Below are 21,270 nucleotides of genomic sequence, written 5' to 3' on the forward strand. Positions count from 1 at the left end.
ATAATTTGATTTAATCTTGGTTTAAGGTTTGCAAAGAAATGACGATTGTCTAACTGACCGAGTAAGAAAACGCGTATTCGAACAATCGAAGAGAGGAGTTAAAGGCTTAAAACCATCCATCTTTTCATTTAGTTTATTATAAGAATGATTTGATTTAATTATGCCTAAGCGGATAGGAATGACAATTATTTGACTAACCGAGTAAGAGAACTCGTATTCAAGTAATCGAGGAGAGGAGTTGAAAACTCAAAACCATCCCCCTTTTCATTTCCAAATGAAATGGTATTTAATTGTGATTTAGGTATTTTGAATTAATTTGAATGAAAATACTCGATGTTGGATCGAGGTTTTAAATTTGTATTTGCGAATAAATTGAATTATAGTTAGTGAATCAATCATCTACTCGATTAATTAATAACCGAATAGGTCTCATTGTAAGAAAGCCCAAGAGTAAGCTATGTGAGGTTGATGGCGATGCATAAAAGCGATCGACTTACAAGGGTATGGAAATGGGGACTCGATATTGGATCGAGAATTGTTTGATTTTGTTTTGAAATTGGTTTGAATTGATGATGAAATTGAAATGATCTGAGTTTGTATTATTGAAATAGTGGTGGAGTAGTTTTGGTTTGAGAATGATTGAAATGGTATTAAAATAAATAAATCAATATTTGATTAACAAAAATAATTTATTAAGATTCGATTAAGTTGGTTAATTACGTTAATTAAGATTAACTATAAAAAAATTTAACTGAGTCAAATAATCAAGTTAATTAGAATTAGTTAATCAAAATTAAACTAATGAAACAAAACTTTAATAAATTAATTAATTTAATTAAAAGAGAAAGAAATAAGTGGCAATATTAATTTAAAAATGATTTGGCTTGAATTGATCACAATGTGCTCAAAACCGGTTTGCACGCGATGACAACACAATCAATGTCATCCGCAAGATCATAACACGGTGAAATATTCTATTGCTTTATTGAAATTTAACGGCATATCGACATGAAATCAATGTTGAAACCGCTAATTTAATCGTACTTTATGCACAATAGCAACACAAGTATTATATTTACAAAGTTATTTATAATATATGGAAGAATGTGGTCATGATAGAGGAAAAAAAATTACTTAATTAATCGACTTAGCAATTAAGAATAATCAATTAACAAATAATAATTAACAAATAATAATTTAATTAATTAATAATTCAAGTAAACAATTAAAATATAATAATAATAACAAAATAATAATAATAATAACGAGGGTGCATTCAGCAAAGCAAACATGCAAAACAAAGGCACATAGCCTAATCCAAAACATGAATATGATTTTAAATTGAAACAAGTGGTTTTGTTTTAAATAGCTAAAAAAACAGAATAAATGGATCAGCTTCTTCTAATACTCCCTAAAAACATTAGAAAAATAAATTGCAATTAAGATGTATCTTTGATTTTTCAAACCTCCATGGTGAACCATTAAAGCCAAATGGTATGTTACTATTAAAAATTCAAAACAAAATAAATGTATATTAAATAATAAGGGAAAGGTAAATTAAAGATCATTCTCAAATCTCTCTCGTGAAACCGCAAATGATAAATGGAAATATATTTTCTCACCAATAACTTCTTCCTCTTGGTACAAAAATGGAGCAGTGACGGTGCGGTAGTAACAATGACGTCGAAAGTCACAGTGGTTTCTTCATGGTGATGTTCGGAGTTAAATGGCCTCGCCGACAATGTCGGTACCTAAAAAAACAGGAAATAAATACAAGGTTCAAAATTAACGTAGTGACGTTCACGCGACGATGGTGTGGTGGTGATTTGTGGGTGTTGACGGCGTTCGTCGGAGGGTCGTGTGTGAGGCGTGAGTTAAGGGTGTCGCGGCGATGGTAGTGGCTGGAGCGGTGTTCGCCGGCGGTGGTTATGAAGGAGGACGGTTGAACAATGGAAGGAAGTTTTGTGTGTTGTGTTTGTGGGTCGGAGTTCACAGCGGAAGACGGCGGGGTTGTTGGTTCGGAGTTCACAACGGAAGACAGCGGAGGTTGTTGGTTCGTGGCTGGAAGTGGTTGTGAGTTGTCGTGAGAGGGGTGTTTTAAGGTTGGGACGCCGATGATTTATGGTGGGGAGAGGCGTGCGTTTTGAGGGTTGAAGGTGAAGAGTTTGTGTAGGTTGACGGAAGGGTGAGGGATGAAGAGGAAAAAAAAAGTTAAAACAGTGAGAGAGAGACTTCATGTATTTCCGTTTTCTCCTTGTCTTTTTATTTTCTTTTTACAGAGAGAATATGTGTGTCTTTTGGGAGAAGAGGAACGATGCCCCTCCTTCTTTCTTTATTATTTTCTTTTTTCTTTTTCTTTTTGGAGAGAGAGCAGTCATTGAGGAGAGAGGTATTGGTCTGTCCGTGTTTCCTTTTCTCCCAGCTGTCCTCATATTCCCATTTCCTGATTTAATTAATATCTCTTTTTTAAGAAAAAATATTTTTTGATTGGATGATGGAAATGGACAAGGATGGCTAACGTGGGCCTTTGATTAAAATTGATCTAACATTCATGAATAAATCAAAGAAACACAACAAGAAACACACATTATTAAATAATTTCAAATGTCCATAATGCCCTTTTTTTAGATGATCTAATTGATTTAAAATAATTTAAATTAATTAAATCAAATAAAATTCACAACTTTTTAAATAATCATGATAAAATTAAAATAATAACATGGAAAATTTTATTCATTTAATCTGACTATTTTGGCGAAAGAATAAAATTAAAATGACTAAAAATGAATAAAAGTCGGGCAAAAATTTTCTCGAAAAATTAAATCGGATGCATGAAAATGATCAGTGCAAAATATACTTATTGAAAAAATACAGCGTTTCTTTAAATTTTGAAATAAATTTTCACCGGTTAAAAGGCTCAAACGGATTAAAATGCAGCTGAAAAAATCGTCAAAAAATATAACGAGCAAACCAGGCTGAACTACGCGGACCGTAGATTAATAATACTGGCGTCTGTAAGTTTAATCTCGAAACTTTTTATCCACTGATTTTGCGCGTACTTGAGGAATGATTTAACCAAATTGTCTGTATTTTCAAGAATTTATTCCGACTGATATTTTAGATATTATTAATAATGAAATGCATGTCATGCTATACATATGATGCAAACTGGAATTAAAAATCGAATTTATAAAAGAAATTAAAATGTTCGGACAATATTGGGGTATGACAGCCGCCCTTATTTAATTACCTTGAACTAGAAAGTAAGAATGACGACAGTCTTCGTATATTCGTAGTGGAAGATAATTAAATACGAAAAGACCCGAATTTTGTCCTTAAAAATGTAAAGAAGAAATGCAGAAAGAAATGCAGTGAGAAATACAGTAAGAAAAGGTTTGTAGGAGGTGAAATGAAACAGTCAAGACTATCTGGGAATCGTCAGAACAGTATCTTGAGCTGAGCACAAGGGATTTTCTGAGTATCAATGAAGCAGTATCCCATATGATATAGTCGAGATATTTCAACAAGGGAGTGATACCTCAACCGTATCTAAGATTCTCCGAGGATACTTAGAGAAATACCTCTAAACATTGAATGAGACTCTTCAGATTGATGCAGCAGCAATCTCAAACAGCAAAATGAGATTCTCTGTATCAAATCAAAGCAGCATCTTATATGATAGAATTAAGATATTTCGAATAAGGGAATGATACCTTAATTGAATCTAAGACTCTCCAAGGATACTAGAGTAGTATCTCTAAAAAAATCTGGACTGAGACTCTTCATATTGATGAAGCAGCATCTCAAAAAGCAAAAATAGATTCTCTGTATCGAATCGAAACAACATCTTATCTGATAGAATTAAGATATTCCAGACCAAAGGAATGATGTCTTAATTGATTCTAAGACTCTTAGAGGATATTAGAGCAGTATCTCTAAAGAAAATCTGAAATGAGACTCTTCGTATTGATGAAGCAGCATCTCAAACAGTAAAAATGAGATTCTCTGTATCGAGTCGAAACAACATCTTATATGATAGAATTAAGATGTTCCAGTAAGGGAAAGATACCTTAATTGAATCTAAGACTCTTCGAGGATATTAGAGCAGTAACTCTAAAGAAAATCTGAAATGAGACTCTTCATATTGATGAAGCAGTATCTCAAACAGTAAAAATGAGATTCTCTGTATCGAGTCGAAACAACATCTTATATGATAGAATTAAGATGTTCCAGCAAGGGAAAGATACCTTAATTGAATCTAAGACTCTTCGAGGATACTAGAGCAGTATCTCTAGAAAACAAATAAGATTCTTCAGATTGATGAAGCAGTATCTCAAATAGAGAAATGAGATTCTTCAGATAAATGAAGCAGTATCTCGAATATTCGTCTATTGGGAGAACTTTTTGAAAAAGACTCCCTTTGGAGGAAGATTTACTAGAAATACTCTGCAGGGGGAAAAGTACATAAGAGACTTTTTAGGGTAACCTCTGTTTGGGGAGCAATGATAGTAAAGAAGATGTTGGGAATATCATTATTAATCATAAAGTTAAAAAATGGTTTGCTGAGAAATAATTCCACGAGCATATGCAGGGTAATAATTTTATTTGGAAATAAGGAATGTCTATGTACATGAATGACCTTGGATCATGATATTTTATATTTGCTTTTTGTATGGTGTTCCATTTTAGGTGGGAATACCATGCAGGGGATGATGCATGAGATGTATGCAAGTATGCAACTGTTGGGGGTATTTGGTTGTGCATGTAGGAATGCGAATGATTTTTATTTTGTTGAAATTCCCATTTTGTGGGAGTGTTATGCATGAGTATGTTGATGAGTGACATGACTGTGTTTTTTTTAATTTTCTGTTTGGTAGGAAAACCATTTATGAATGATTTATATGATGCATGTTAGAATGCAAATGGGTAATTGGATATTTTTGGTAGGATTTTATTTTTTGAGATTATTGGGGAATATCATCATCAAAGGGTTGATGAAAGGTAGTGAATGTCGACATCAAAGGGTTGATGGATAAGTAAATGTCATCGTCAAAGGGTTGACGGAAAAGATTGTCATCATCAGAGGGCTGATGGAAAAGAAATTCATTATGGAGTGCCATCGTCAAAGGGTTGACGGAAAGGTAAAGGATGTCGTCACCAAAGGGTTGGTGGAAAAGGAAATATATAATATCATTGTCAAAGGGTTGACGGAAAAGATTGTCATCATCAGAGGGCTGATGGAAAGGAATTTGTCATCGTCAAAGGGTTGACGAAAAGAAACTTCACTAGGGAGTGGCATCATCAAAAGGTTGATGGAAAAGATCTATCATCGTCAAAGGTTTGGCGGAACAGAAACTTCACTAGGGAGTGGCATCACCAAAGGGTTGGTGGAAAAGGAATTTTGTAAGATATGATCATCAGAGGGCTGATGGAAAGGAGTTGGTCATCGTCAAAGGGTTGACGGAAAAAAAAGCCAAGTTATGTCCTCATCAAAGGGTTGTCGGGAAGGATTTATTATGTTATGTATGCATATGAAGCATATTAATGAGAATTTCTAATTTTTGTGAGAGAGCTTTTTGATATACAACTTCCTTATTTGGAAGGAAAGTCATGTGTGTTTATTGTATGCAGTGCATGTGGTAATACAAGATGAATGTTGGTTTTTTTTGGATTGGCCTCCCTCTTTCGAAGGCGAGATTTTTTGGGTACCAATGTTGATCGAATTTGAGTTTATGAAGATGCCAGCAAAGTGGTCTTTTTATTTTCGGTAGTTGCCAATATGGATTGGAATTTGGTTTTGGAGATGCCAATAGGGATTGGACTTTGACATTATGAGGATGCCAACAAAGTGGACGCTTATTTTCAGTAGTTGCCAATATGGATTGGACTTTTGGTTGGTGAAAGGTTTTGACTTCCTGACACTCGATCTTTTGAAGATGTGATGATTGGGTGATAAATATGGATGCTATTGGTGCCCCAAGTTTGATCTTTTGCTTATGAACTATGTGCTTCTTCTTGAGAGAATCTCAACCTCTTTGCCTGATATGTCTTGATGGCTTGTAAATAATTTTGTGAGCGTACCGATGTAATAAATGCATGATGATTGTGCTCTTGCTCTGCCCCAAGGATATTTGCAACTTCTATGCCACAGTCTGTAGGGTCTTTGAAGGAATTATCCTTTGAAAGGAAACCCTGGGAATGAATATACCATAGCTTGAACCAATTTTTCCCCAGTGTATGAATCTCTCAATAGTTTGCCCCTGATGGAGATTTTGAAAAGCTTGCCCCTGATGGACTGAATGTTTTGAAATGATTCGCCTCCTTGATCAATTAATGCTTGGAGATTTGTCTTTTGACTGACCAATTCATAGTCATTGGATACCATGCTCTTAATCCATAGGGTTGGGAAGTAGTCTTGATTTGGGTCAGCATTGACGAATGATTAAGTTCTTCAGATTGTTCCTTATTGTTGGAATTTCTTTGGTGTCAAGTACTTACTTACAGTTTAAAATTGTTTATTTAATCAATGGTAATTTTAATGCAACGTTCATGTAGGTTTGAAAAATCATTTATTGAAGTGATGTGATAGTGTGTGACGAATGAACCATTAATTCAAACGCATTGCTGGTTTAGCTAGTGTGTGAAAGATACAGTGAGAATATGATGCCAATACAGGTGATTAGCAAATATTTAGGAGTCAGTTTACGCAACCTTGTTGTAGTGTGCTTTCAAAATAGACCCTACTTCAATTAGGTCTTTTAAGGGTTGTAACGTGGCTTGGTTCACGGTTTTTTGAACAAAAGGATATAAGGCTCAAATTTTGTTTTAACCCACCCCTTCTTCATGATGATCTCCAATCCTATGTCCAGTTAACTCAACACACACATTCAACTTTAACAGAGTTCAATGGTGTAAAGATGAAGATCCAAGATTCGCTTGAAATGGCAGTCACCTTATTTTGCTCTTCATGGATGTCGGTGACCCTTTCATTTTGATATGGTGGTCACCGAATCTTTTGTGTTTACGGAGGACTTTCATGCACTCTTTTGATTTTTTCTTTGATCCCTAACTTTTGCCTGGACTGCTTTTGAAGCTTTTAGTCCACCGGGATTACCCTAATTTTTGCCCATGTCGCCTTTGGGGGTATCGACTTAGCGGACTCTTTCTTTGATTTTTTTTGGAAAATTATGACTGCCAAGTCATTGAAGAACAACCGACATAACTTTAGGATTTTTCAAGGTTCCTTCTACACTTTAGGATGTGTGCGAAGAATGGCATGTGGTTGATCCTCATACAGGATGTTTCATCTTGTAATTTGGATGCATAGTCAGATTAACTGAACACTACCCTTTCCCAGGTTAAGTGTGAGGGTTTTATAGATCCGAAAAAACTCCTACTTCTAGGCTCGAAGTGGTTGGCTAGGGATTAACTCCTTATCTCTCCAGTGTTTGGGGATTTGAAATAATGCATGTACATCATCAGCAGGATTTTATTCGAAAGCATACAATCAACAATTATGGGTATTTTATTTTCGTTATCCTCCCTTCAATTTTTGCTAAAAACAATTTGATAAGTGAATGGGAGTAATAATATTTTTTATATCAATGGAAAAGATGAGTGAATGCGAAATGATTCGTTCAAAACATGCATAATCATTTCATTAATATTACCATTAAAGGAAACCAACAATACTTGAAAGCAGATAAGTACCTAACATGCAAAAAAAATACAAATGAAAATGCTGAAATAGTCAAGTGATTGCCAGTGCAGAGGAAGCTTTCTCGTGTCTGGTTCAATGTTGGGCTAGCTTCCTTCAGAGTAGTGGTAGTTCTGCTCATCGAGACTAGCATGATAATCATCTTCAGATCTATTCTCAGAAATCTCTTCCACGGTTTGGGCTGATGGACCCACATAGTTAGGCGAAGAAATATTGTTGACTTGCAAGCTTCGAGGTGCAAAGGAGAACATCTTGGAATCAAGCAGGGTTTGTACCTTACTCTTGAACACTTTGCAGTCTTCAATTGAATGCCCTTGTGCCCTAGCATGGAAGTCACATCTAGCATTGGCGTCAAAGCCTAGTGGATATGGAGGACTTACTGGTTTTAGCTCCTTTGGCACTATCAGTCCTCTCTCAATTAAATACGGAAGTACTTGTCTGTATGGCATTAGAAGCGGATCAATGTGTCTCTCTGGCTTTCTTGGCCTTGGTTGAGCGTGTTGACGCTGTCGATGTGGAAAATCATGCCATTTGTATGGTTGCTGAGGTGGAATCCGTTGTTGATATTTGGGAGATCCTTGATTTGTAGGATATTGACCATAAGGAGAAGATGGTCCCTGATATGGAGCTTGTGGTATTTCCCAGACTGTATTAACTTCAACCTCTTCTTCCTTTTGGGAACTGGCAAAAGATTCCCTCTTAATGCTCTGGCTATTTAAGGCGCATTAGATTCTTCCACTTTTAAGGCCATGCTCGATGCGTTCTCCAATTGACACCAAATGAGCGAAGTCAGATGTTGTATTGCTAATCATCCTTTTGAAGTAAGGGCTTTGTAAGGCATCCCTGAATAATTCCATCAATTCTTTGTCTAAGAGTGATGGTTCAACGCGAGCCGCTAACTCTCTCCATCTTTGGGCATACCCTCTGAAGGATTCGTTACTTTCCTTAGATAAGGCTCTCAACTGCATGCGATCGGGAGCCATGTCCAAATTATATTTGTATTGCTTCAAGAAAGCGTTAGCTAGGTCCAACCATGATTGAACACGACTCCTTTCTAACTTCATGTACCAACTCAATGATGCCCCAGTCAAACTATCCTGAAAACAGTGAATCATTAGCTTATCATCATGGGCATGAGAGGTTATTTTCCGGAAAAACATCACCAAATGATGCTTTGGACAGCTATCCCCTTTGTACTTCTCAAATTCTGGTACTTTGAATTTTGGGGGTATAACCAGGCCAGGTACCAAACATATGTCTACAGCATTCAGTTCAAGAGTATTTTGTCCTTCTATGGCCTTGAGTCTTTTCTCTAACACACAACATTTTTTAGCAATCTCATCATCTTGTGGTTGTTCAGCATTAACCACTAGGCTTGTTCCCTGGGAATCTGGCACGGAGAATGCAAAACTGTGATACTCAACAGCATCATGACGTGAGGAATCTTGAACAACATGACGTTCTTGTACAGTAGAGTTATCAACTGGGGTTTGCACAAGCTGAGGTTGGGTAAGACCATTTACTGTAGCTAGCATAACATTCTCAACAACTCCAGTCTGCTGAATGTTGTCTTCCTTCTTTGCTAAAACTATCATAGCTTCCACAAGTTGGTCTAGATGATTTTTCATTGAGTCAACATCTCCTCTTAATGCAATGTGACTTTGCTCCAATGGATCCATGGTCTTCCAAGAGCTACTTCAAGTCTGATATGAGTGTCGGGAAATCAACTGCAGGTTATGGACGAAGGATGGATGAGTTTTTTGTATACATTTTGTGTGGAAAATGATATGTAATGCATGATGAATATAGATGCAATGATATGTGTATGAATGTAGTGACATGTTCAGGATCACAGGTTCAAGGCGTTCTCAGATGGATCAGAATAACGGGTAAATGATGGGTATCTCTGATTAATGTAACCCCATGGGTAGGCTCTACAATTGATAGGTCCCTAGGGTCACAAATATTTCTTGAGAATGTCACTGCCGTGACGAAGACTCGTCAGACAATAATATCCTTAAGAATATCTCGTCTAGGTGAGGTCTTCGTATTGTCCCAACAAGGAAGGCTCCATGGGGATTCTACTACACGACGCTCGAGTCCAGGGTTCTAACAAGGTTCTCAGAGTCATAGGTCGAGGTTGGAAATATTACTGTAAGATAGTAATACGTCAAAGGGATCTCATCTGATTGGGGATTTCGTATTAACCCAACAAGTCTGAAACTTCGTAGGTAAATACTACATAACCGCCGGATATAGTGGGTTAAAAGGTCCCTAGAGTCATTGATTCAACTTGAGAATACTATCGTCGTGACGAAGACTCGTCGGGCAATAATATCTTAAGAGAATCTCCTCTAGGCGGGGTCTTCGTATCTTCCCAACAAGGAAGACTCCTTGCAGGCGTCCACTATGCAACCACCAACTTAATCATATGGTTTTTCTCAGACTCGGGTGGAGAGCCTATCTCACAAAGCACCACTAACTAGAGAGCCCCCAGATAAGACATAGTCAATAAATCACAATACAATAATTATGAAAGAATAAAAAGAACAAACAAACAAACAAGATTAACACACAATACAAAAACTGAACTAACTTAGGCTTCACTCTCTTTGCTTGGAGCTAGTCCCCAACAGAGTCGCCATCTGTCGCATCTCGAAAAATACGATTCCTCGCGATGGTCGCGGAAAAAATTACATTCGAACAGAGTCGCCACCGAACTTTATTCATTCCAATGAAGGAATAGGAAAATATCGAGAAAACCTTTAAAAAATAGAATAATGGTCATCGCAACCATATTCGGGTTCGGGAGTGGATTACGCAAGGGGAAGGTATTAGCACCCCTCACGTCCGTTGTACTCAACGGGAACCTTTTAGTTCAATTTTGCGATTTGAGTGTTAACTTATGTTTGTTTGTTTTATTCGAGTAATTAGAGTTTATAACAGATATAAAATAGAGATGTGGATGAGAACCTCAGAAGGGAGAAAAGGGGAGGTTTTTTATTAGTGTGCTCGCGAAGATACATCAATCTCCTGCCTACGTATCCTTATGGTGCAATAAGGAAGTCAGAGCATTCGTAGTTCGGGGAACTACGATTGGTTGGTGTTTTTTATGAACAACTGCGTAGATCGTGTTCTAAAGGCTAAACGCTGCATTGTCTACTCTCGGCGGAGGCTTAAACACTAGTTTGTTGTGCGCATTAGAAAGGATTAAACAATGTTCTTTCTGAAAAGAGTTTTGATCACACGAGGGTGACAAGTTGGATCAATATGTTTGACGTTTTGATTGGTTGAGATGTTTTTGGTTGGATGACAATTACTTGGATAATCGAGTAAGATAACTCGTATCCTAACAATCGAGAAAGGGAATAGAAAACTTTAGACCACTTTCTTTTTCATCCTTAATTATAGAAAGGCTTTGATAATAATTAAGGTATTTTGGTTGGATGACGATTACTCGGATGGTCGAGTAAGATAACTCGTATCCAAATATTCAGAAAAGGGAATAGAAGACTCTAGACCATTTTCTTTTTCATCTGAGGGATTATGAAAATAGGTTTGTGTATCGTTGATGTATTTTAGAATAAACGACAAGTACTTGAACGGCTGAGTAAGACAACTCATATCCAAGCATTTGAGGAGAGGAATCGAAGGCTCAAGACCATCTCCCTTTTCGTACAGTTCATTATGAAAATGATTTGATTAAGTTATATGTTTATGGAAAAATGACAATTGTTCGACTAACCGAGTAAGAGAACTCGTATTCAAACGATTGAGGAGAGAAGTTGAAGGCTCAAAATCATCTCCCTTTTCATTTCGTTATTATGAAAATAATTTGATTTAATCTTGGTTTAAGGTTTGCAAAGAAATGGCGGTTGTCTAACTGACCGAGTAAGAACACTCGTATTCGAACAATCGAGGAGAGGAGTTAAAGGCTTAAAACCATCCCCCTTTTCATTTAGTTTATTATAAGAATGATTTGATTTAATTATGCCTAAGCGGATAGGAATGACAATTATTTGACTAACCGAGTAAGAGAACTCGTATTCAAGTAATCAAGGAGAGGAATTGAAAACTCAAAACCATCCCCCTTTTCATTTCCAAATGAAATGGTATTTAATTGTGATTTAGGTATTTTGAATTAATTTAAATGAAAATACTCGATGTTGGATTGAGGTTTTAAATTTGTATTTGCGAATAAATTGAGTTATAGTTGGTGAATCAATCATCTACTCGATTAATTAATAACCGAATAGGTCTCATTGTAAGAAAGCCCAAGAGTAAGCTATGTGAGGTTGATGGCGATGCATAAAAGCGATCGACTTACAAAGGTATGGAAATGGGGACTCGATATTGGATCGAGAATTGTTTGATTTTGTTTTGAAATTGGTTTGAATTGATGATGAAATTGAAATGATCTGAGTTTGTATTATTGAAATAGTGGTGAAGTAGTTTTGGTTTGAGAATGATTGAAATGGTATTAAAATAAATCAATCAATATTTGATTAACAAAATTAATTTATTAAGATTCGATTAAGTTGGTTAATTACATTAATTAAGATTAACTATCAAAAAAATTTAACTGAGTCAAATAATCAAGTTAATTAGAATTAGTTAATCAAAATTAAACTAATGAAACAAAACTTTAATAAATTAATTAATTTAATTAAAAGAGAAAGAAATAAGTGGCAATATTAATTTAAAAATGATTTGGCTTGAATTGATCACAATGTGCTCAAAACCGGTTTGCACGCGATGACAACACAATCAATGTCATCCGCAAGATCATAACACGGTGAAATATTCTATTGCTTTATTGAAATTTAACGGCATATCGACATGAAATCAATGTTGAAACCGCTAATTTAATCGTACTTTATGCACAATAGCAACACAAGTATTATATTTACAAAGTTATTTATAACATATGGAAGAATGTGGTCATGATAGAGGGGAAAAATTACTTAATTAATCGACTTAGAAATTAAGAATAATCAATTAATAAACTAATCAATTAACAAATAATAATTTAATTAATTAATAATTCAAGTAAACAATTAAAATATAATAATAATAACAAAATAATAATAATAACGAGGGTGCATTCAGCAAAGCAAACATGCAAAACAAAGGCACGTAGCCTAATCCAAAATATGAATATGATTTTAAATTGAAACAAGTGGTTTTGTTTTAAATAGCTAAAAAACAGAATAAATGGATCAGCTTCTTCTAATACTCCCTAAAAACATTAGAAAAATAAATTGCAATTAAGATGTATCTTTGATTTTTCAAACCTCCATGGTGAACCATTAAGGCCAAATGGTATGTTACTATTAAAAATTCAAAACAAAATAAATGTATATTAAATAATAAGGGAAAGGTAAATTAAAGACCATTCTCAAATCTCGTGAAAACGCAAATGATAAATGGAAATATATTTTCTTACCAACAACTTCTTCCTCTTGGTACAAAAATGGAGCAGCGACGGTGCGGTAGTAACAATGACGTCGAAAGTCACAGTGGTTCCTTCATGGTGATGTTCGGAGTTAAATGGCCTCGCCGACAATGTCGGTACCTAAAAAAACAGGAAATAAATACAAGGTTCAAAATTAACGTAGTGGCGTTCACGCGACGATGGTGTGGTGGTGATTTGTGGGTGTTGACGGCGTTCCTCGGAGGGTCGTGTGTGAGGCGTGAGTTAAGGGTGTCGCGACGATGGTAGTGGCTGGAGCGGTGTTCGCCGGCGGTGGTTATGAAGGAGGACGGTTGAACAATGGAAGGAAGTTTTGTGTGTTGTGGTTGTGGGTCGGAGTTCACAGCGGAAGACAGCGGGGTTGTTGGTTCGGAGTTCACAACGGAAGACAACGGGGGTTGTTGGTTCGTGGCCTGAAGTGGTTGTGAGTTGTCGTGAGAGGGGTGTTTTAAGGTTGGGACGCCGGTGATTTGTGGTGGGGAGAGGCGTGCGTTTTGAGGGTTGAAGGTGAAGAGTTTGTGTAGGTTGACGGAAGGGTGAGGGATGAAGAGGGAAAAAAAGTTAAAACAGTGAGAGAGAGACTTCCTGTATTTCCGTTTTCTCCTTGTCTTTTTATTTTCTTTTTACAGAGAGAATATGTGTGTCTTTTGGGAGAAGAGGAACGATGCCCCTCCTTCTTTCTTTATTATTTTCTTTTTTCTTTTTCTTTTTGGAGAGAGAGCATTCATTAAGGAGAGAGGTATTGGTCTGTCCGTGTTTCCTTTTCTCCCAGCTGTCCTCATATTCCCATTTCCTGATTTAATTAATCTCTCTTTTTAAAAAAAATTATTTTTTGATTGGATGATGGAAATGGACAAGGATGACTAACGTAGGCCTTTGATTAAAATTGATCTAACATTCATGAATAAATCAAAGAAACACAACAAGAAAAACACATTATTAAATAATTTCAAATATTCATAATGCCCTTTTTTTAGATGATCTAATTGATTTAAAACAATTTAAATTAATTAAATCAAATAAAATTTACAACTTTTAAATAATCATGATAAAATTAAAATAATAACATGAAAAATTTTATTTATTTAATCTGACTATTTTGGCGAAAGAATAAAATTAAAACGACTAAAAATGAATAAAAGTCGGGCGAAAATTTGCTCGAAAAATTAAATCGGATGCATGAAAATGATCAGTGCAAAATATACTTATTGAAAAAATACAGCGTTTCTTTAAATTTTGAAATAAATTTTCACCGGTTAAAAGGCTCAAACGGATTAAAATGCAGTTGAAAAAATCGTCAAAAAATATAACGAGCAAACTAGGCTGAACTACGCGGACCGTAGGTTAATAATACTGACGTCTGTAAGTTTAATCTCGAAACTTTTTATCCGCGCGTACTTGAGGAATGATTTAACCAAATTGTCTGTATTTTCAAGAATTTATTCCGACTGATATTTTAGATATTATTAATAATGAAATGCATGTCATGCTATACATATGATGCAAACTGGAATTAAAAATCGAATTTATAAAAGAAATTAAAATGTCCGGACAAAATTGGGGTATGACAGAAACCTAATCACCTTCTAACCATTCATCCAAACATGTTTTCAAGGTGAATCAATTTAGACATAATATGAAAATAATCAAGTTTAAACATGTTAAGTACAACAATCAACATTTGAAAGAGTGTGTTATGATCATACAAACATTCAACAACAAGAAAAAATAAGAGATGAACCAAAGAGATTGATTAGGATCTCTAAAAACACCTAAAAAGTACATGTTTTCTATCCAATAAAAAGTTGTGAAATAAATAATATTTTTTGGATTTTATGTTATCATCATTAAATAGACATTCTTATGAACACATGGCAATAAGAATGGGTCAAAAAGGTTAAGGGATCATGAAGTTATGAGTTTTTGAAGTTACGAAGAAAAATGAACATTTAACAAGTGAGAAAAAATAAACATTACGTTGGTCAGGTTCGAACCCACGTCCTTAGGGTTCCATGGACTTTTTTCCAATGCCAACTCAGCGTCATCTTCAACCTCTCTCTTTCATTTTCGTTTTCTTTTTTTCACTATTTTTACAATCTTCCATCAATCATATCTCTCTCATTTCTCAACCATTTTCATGAAATAAAGATCAAAATCGCATAGAAAAATGCAAGGAACACAATGGTACCTTAGGTTTTGGCTAATACTCAAAGATGGAGATGTACGAAGGCAAAAACTAGAGCTGGAACTTTAGGTTTCATGCAAAATAATTTCACATAAACAACAATATAAATGACATGTAAGCTAATGATCCTTCTTAACACAATAAATGCTACATATTTGCTTCAGAAATCAAAATGAAATGACATATGTATGATGAGTTTCAAAGTGCAAGAATATACCTATTGGAGCAAGGTCCAATGCCTCTTCAACACTACTTCCAGCTACTGTTTGATGCCTCTCCTAATGCTTATGAGTTTCCAGAAGATGATTGGAACCTTTAGTTTGCAGAATGCACGAGCCAAATGAGAGAATGGAGGTTAAGGTTGAAAAGCTCTCAAGAATGAAGTTTTTCTTGGAAAGCTTGGTGTGTGGATAGATGAGGCTTTGCCCTCTATTTATAGGGATCTTTGAGGGTTCAAGAAGCCTTAAATATCATAAAATAACTGTGCCTTGTACTAGTTTGCTTGCTTGGTTGGTTCTTGCACAAAACACCAAGTGGAAAGCATGGAAAAAGTATAGGGGGTTTGAAGTGTTTTATTGAGCTTTGTCTGAAGTGTAGGAGTAGACTTGCTGTTTAGAGTTGGTATGTATCAGAGCCAAAGCCATTTGGGAGCTCAATGGTAATGTTGGGTTAAAGCCACTTTACACAAATGGAAGTGTAACCTTTATGCCAAAAATGGAATGGTTCATTGTGTAATGGCTTGGTTGATTGGATAATGGCTCAAAAGTGTGTGTGATATTCTGATTAGAGTGATATTTAGAAGCAATAAGTACATGTACTTGTGTATTTGTTTGGATTTGTAGTGTACTTTGGCTTAAATTTTGACTTATGAACCATTCCATGAGGCTATCTTCCCAAATTCGATTCTCTTAGCTCGAGCATGGGAATTCATTGATATTGGACATTTTGGAAATATGGAATCATGATCTACAACTTTCATGTTGATCACTTTTCTTGAATCATTTGGGGTCTAGGTGAAAAACGGGCATAAAGTTGGTCACTTGACTAGGTCAGCATGCTGAAAATGTTACGAAGTGTTTTACCACTTGACAAACAAATGAATCATCCACTTCATGACCCCATATCTCCTTATTCGTGCATTTTTTGAGGTTTTATCACCTAGGACAAAGTTGAAGTATGAAGCAAGTTATTTAATATGATAGTTGGAGCAAAGAAAATGGTGGTTTGGATCATAAGTTATGGACTTGGAAAGTTGGGTACTTAGACATGTGTTTTAGGGACTTAGTAAAATTTTCAAATTCTCCATCTTTGCCCTTTTTGCAAGTAACCTTGATTTTCTTGACTAAACTTGATAAAATGACTTCAATGATCATATTTTCATAATCCTTGACTTGAAAAGTCCATGGTTGACCAAAAATCTTAAAAGTCAAACTTTGACTTTAAGCATTTGTTGCCTTTTTCATCAGTTGTGTTCAAACTTTCATCTGCTTATGAACCTAACCTCTTGAGACATATGAATTGTATGAGTGGGTTATGAGTACACATTTTAATACCTTGGATCATGCCTCAAGCCATAGAATCATGCTGTGGTCAAAGAGCCAACATCAAGCTGACTTTGACCAAAACCCTAATTTTGAGTGTCAGATGAATTGTGGCTTGAAGAACTTGAGATGGAATGATCTTGAAATCGATTCTTATTGATGGAAGTCACTTGATTACTTGGTAAGAATTAGGAGTTTGAAATTTTAAAACTCATGCCAAGTCTTGATTGATCAATCTTTGAAAGCTCTTGGTGCAAACCCCTAGCTTAAGACAAACAAAGTATAAAATCTTTTTGTATTTTCAATAGGTTAGTGGTGCAAAGATGCTAGATGTCATGCAAATGATACAAATGATGGTGGCATCTTAAGGTTGAAAATTAGGGTATGACACCCAACATTCACCACTTTTTTGTGAAGGTTCTTATCTTTGATTGAACGCATGAAGTTTTGTGTGATATGTCTAATGCAATAGACATGGGTAGAAGGAGGATCATGTCGCCTGTTGTCATGGTTATTGTAAGCACTCTCGATGGCAATATGTCTATCAGAAATCAAACAGAATCGGCTTTTGGAGCCACATATTTTATGAGATTTTAAAGAAAGAAACCCCAACCGCCAACAGTTTCACCTTCAACCAGAGCAAAGGCAATGGGAAAGACATTGTTATTGTCGTCTTGTGCAACCACCATAAGCAAAGTACCCTTGTATTTTCCGTATAACCGTGTTCCATCAATTTGAATAATAGGTTTGCATAATGCAAAACTTTTGATTCACGGGTCAAACGCCCAATAGAGACGGTGAAAGATTCTATTTCCAGCAAGACGGGTTCCGTCTGGCATAAATGCAGGCAATGTCTCCATAATTGCAACAGTTCCTGGTACATATGTTTTTAGTGCCTATAAAAACCGTGGCAATTCTTTGTATGAATCCTCCCAGTTGTTGAATACCTGTTCAACAACCTTTGTCCTCACAATCCATGCTTTCTTGTAAGATGGAGTATAATTATATCTTGTTCTGATATGAGATATTATTATAATCACCTTCACTGATGGGTCTTTGTTAACAAGCGGCAAAATGTCTTGACATATCAATGCAACACTTCATTTACGACGATCATGTTCAACGTTAGTTGCAATGCAACTGTGAGGTGGGTTTATTGAAGCTATCTCCTAAGAGTCGTTTTTCTTTTTGTGAGACGCAGCCAACCGAAACTTATAAAGGATGTTACAATATTCGATGACATACCTTCTCGAATCAGTGCATTTCACTATGAAATCGGCAGAGTTATTCATGTGAAATTTTTTGATAGCTCGCACATATTCTTCTTTAGTGCGAAACATGTCTCCCACATTTAACTCGCCTTCTGATTGTGGATACGGGTTATAATAAAATACTCTTGGATGTTTCATCATCATGAAGATCCATGTTTGTCATATGTTGAGGCGGATTGTATACATGAGTTGGAGGTAATGGCGTTGGTTGATCATCATCTTCAATGTTGTTGTTCAACATATGATCGACATGTGTCTCGGTCTCTTCTTCTTCTTCATCAACGACGTTGACTTATGCTTCTTCTTCTGGGTCGACGTCATCTGAGTATTTTGAATCAAATTCATCATATTCATCCTGATTAGTTATTTGAGATTGTTGAGATGGTATACTAAGTTGAAGAGTAATATACAACTCAATACAATTGCAACCAGAATGTTCGTGACTAACAAACATATATTCAACATCTTCATCATCCTGTACCTTTAGCGGGAAAAACTTGCATTGACTGTTCTAAAAAAATTGGAATTTGATACGTGATCTTTGACACAATACCAGATCCTATGCAGGATTCAATTCGTTTTTTCAGATGCAAGAAATTTGAATTTCTCTTGATCGTAAGTCAAATGGTATCGGTGTTTCGAAAACAAAACCCGTATAACTCAAACTCACATGTCTCACCATTGCAGTGAACATTGATATTATATTTCGGTGAAGATGACATTGTAATATTTCTTGTGCAGATGAAATGAATTTCCTGCTGCAGATGAATGTGTGTTGATTGTTGGATGTAGATAGTAAGACACTTAAATAGGTAAGTGATGTGTCTAACATGCAAGCAAGTCCGAAGTGATGTGTCAAACATGCAAGCAACTCAGACTCATATGTCAAACATGCAAGCAAGACGGAAGTGATATGTCCAGCATGCACGCCAGAGGGAAGCCACGTGTCACACATGCAAGCCCTAGCTCCAATCTAATTGGCGTTTGCTTGCAATGCTTGCACATGGGCGCCAGTCCAATTGACGACACCATGTCTTGCATGCAGACCTAGCGCCAGTCCAAGTGGCGGCACATGGTATGAGGTATAACAGATGTCCTAGACACTGTATTACCCAGTATCGCAATCTCTTGGATCACCTTCGACCGACAGATGTATGGATAATAACCTAATTATTTCGTAATAATTTATTAATTTCTTCTACTAAATTTATAATCTAACATACATTCACATTTCAGTTCATTTTTCGTCTATATCTAAATTTGGATAATGACCATGAAATCAACGAAGAAGACGTGACTGTATAGACTGCATGCACACCGCTCATAAGATTCACCACTGTGGAGATGAACAACAGTGACCGTGTGAAATTGCAATTCGGTATGCTTCAACACATCCCAGATCCCCCAACAAACCTAGGAGAATGGCATCTACGCAAAGTTAACAACCAATGGAACTTTAACCCATGGCAAAGCTTCACTAGATCTGAGTGTCGCAAATGGAAGCACTGCCATGACTATGTCTTAACTGACGTTGTGATGCCAACTGAAGAAAAACCAAGTCGTACTTATATGGCTTGGTACATATCGGTTGGTTTTAAGTTCATCGTCGAGGATATGTACCTTAAGATCCACACCAGGAAACTTACACACTAGACGCCTCAACATCTAACCCCCAACAACATTGTCAGACCGGCTACACACAACCCCTTATCCGTAAAACTTTTCGTTCCACAAACACACAAACATACAACCCTAACATGCCATACACCCAACCACAATACCAAGAGCATATCTGGTACCACCAACAACAACTAGATCATCAACCAGAGACCCAACATCTCTTCACACCCAACACATCACCTTACCAAAGCCGCCTTAGCCAAAAAACTCAACGATCATTTAACACTAACCGTTCCTCCTCCTACCATAGCCAAGAATCCAAACATCTCAAAACTGAAACCTACAGCAACCCTATCTCTACCAAACACCACAACAATCTTTCCAACCTTTCCTCCACACATCATTCACACCAATGTCTCCCTTCAATCGTCTCGGTCGCCCACCAACAACTCAAACTCAAGACTACGCCGATTTGTCTGACTATCTCAACATGCAATCTCTTGCAGTTGGTAGTGATGTTATTGGGCCCTTAGATGCTCAAACACCTTGGGTGAATCATCAACGTGGGTTAGGGTCACGGATTCGGGTAGCTAGGGGATGTGGGACCAGAGTCGGTTAGGTGATCCTGGTCATCAACATTAGTCTTTTTTTGTGTAAACGGGAATTAATATTAATATGAATTGGTCTGATTTCGACTTTATGTATCATGTAGACTATTTTTGAAAAAAAATACAAAGCACACAGAGGTGTCAATCCAATTGGTGCCTCCCTTTAACCTTTACACATGGGCACCAATTGGATTGGCAACACCATGTGCCCTAGCCAATCCAATTGGCGCATCCTCTTAAAAGTGGAGTAGATTGAGAATTTTTTTGAAATCAGAGTTATTTTGGAAAAAAAAATCAAATTCAGGGGTATTTTAGTAAAAAAATTGTTGTTTTACAATAATAATAAATCAGTAATAATACTTTTTCTATTATATTTTAAATTATTATTACTATTATTTTTAAATTTTTAAATTTATTTTATCAAGATCATTAATAAAAGATAAATTTGTAAAATCTCTTTTAATTTTCCTTTTTCATACATATTTTAATGTGTAAAAAAATTAAAAATCTTATGATGAAAACGGATGTAATTTATAAAAATGATTTAATTTTTATTAGTAGCATCAAAAATTAGAGATGACAAAAAAAACTCATATATAGGTACCGTACCTGCACATAAAACACCTTAAGAATTCAAGTTGAATAATTAAATGAATATCCATAAATAAAATATATAGATATTTAGTTACTAGTTTTCTTAGTATTCGTAAATAAGTAGTAAAAATTTCTTAAACATTAATTTGTTTAATCTAAATTTATTATTATTATTATTATTATTATTTTATTTTTTTGAATCTTGTATCATTATTTGATAAAAGAAGAAATAAAGTGAATGTGATTTATTTTTGTTATTAT

Source organism: Lathyrus oleraceus, chromosome 7 (assembly GCF_024323335.1).
Source record: "Lathyrus oleraceus cultivar Zhongwan6 chromosome 7, CAAS_Psat_ZW6_1.0, whole genome shotgun sequence".
NCBI lineage: Eukaryota > Viridiplantae > Streptophyta > Magnoliopsida > Fabales > Fabaceae > Lathyrus > Lathyrus oleraceus.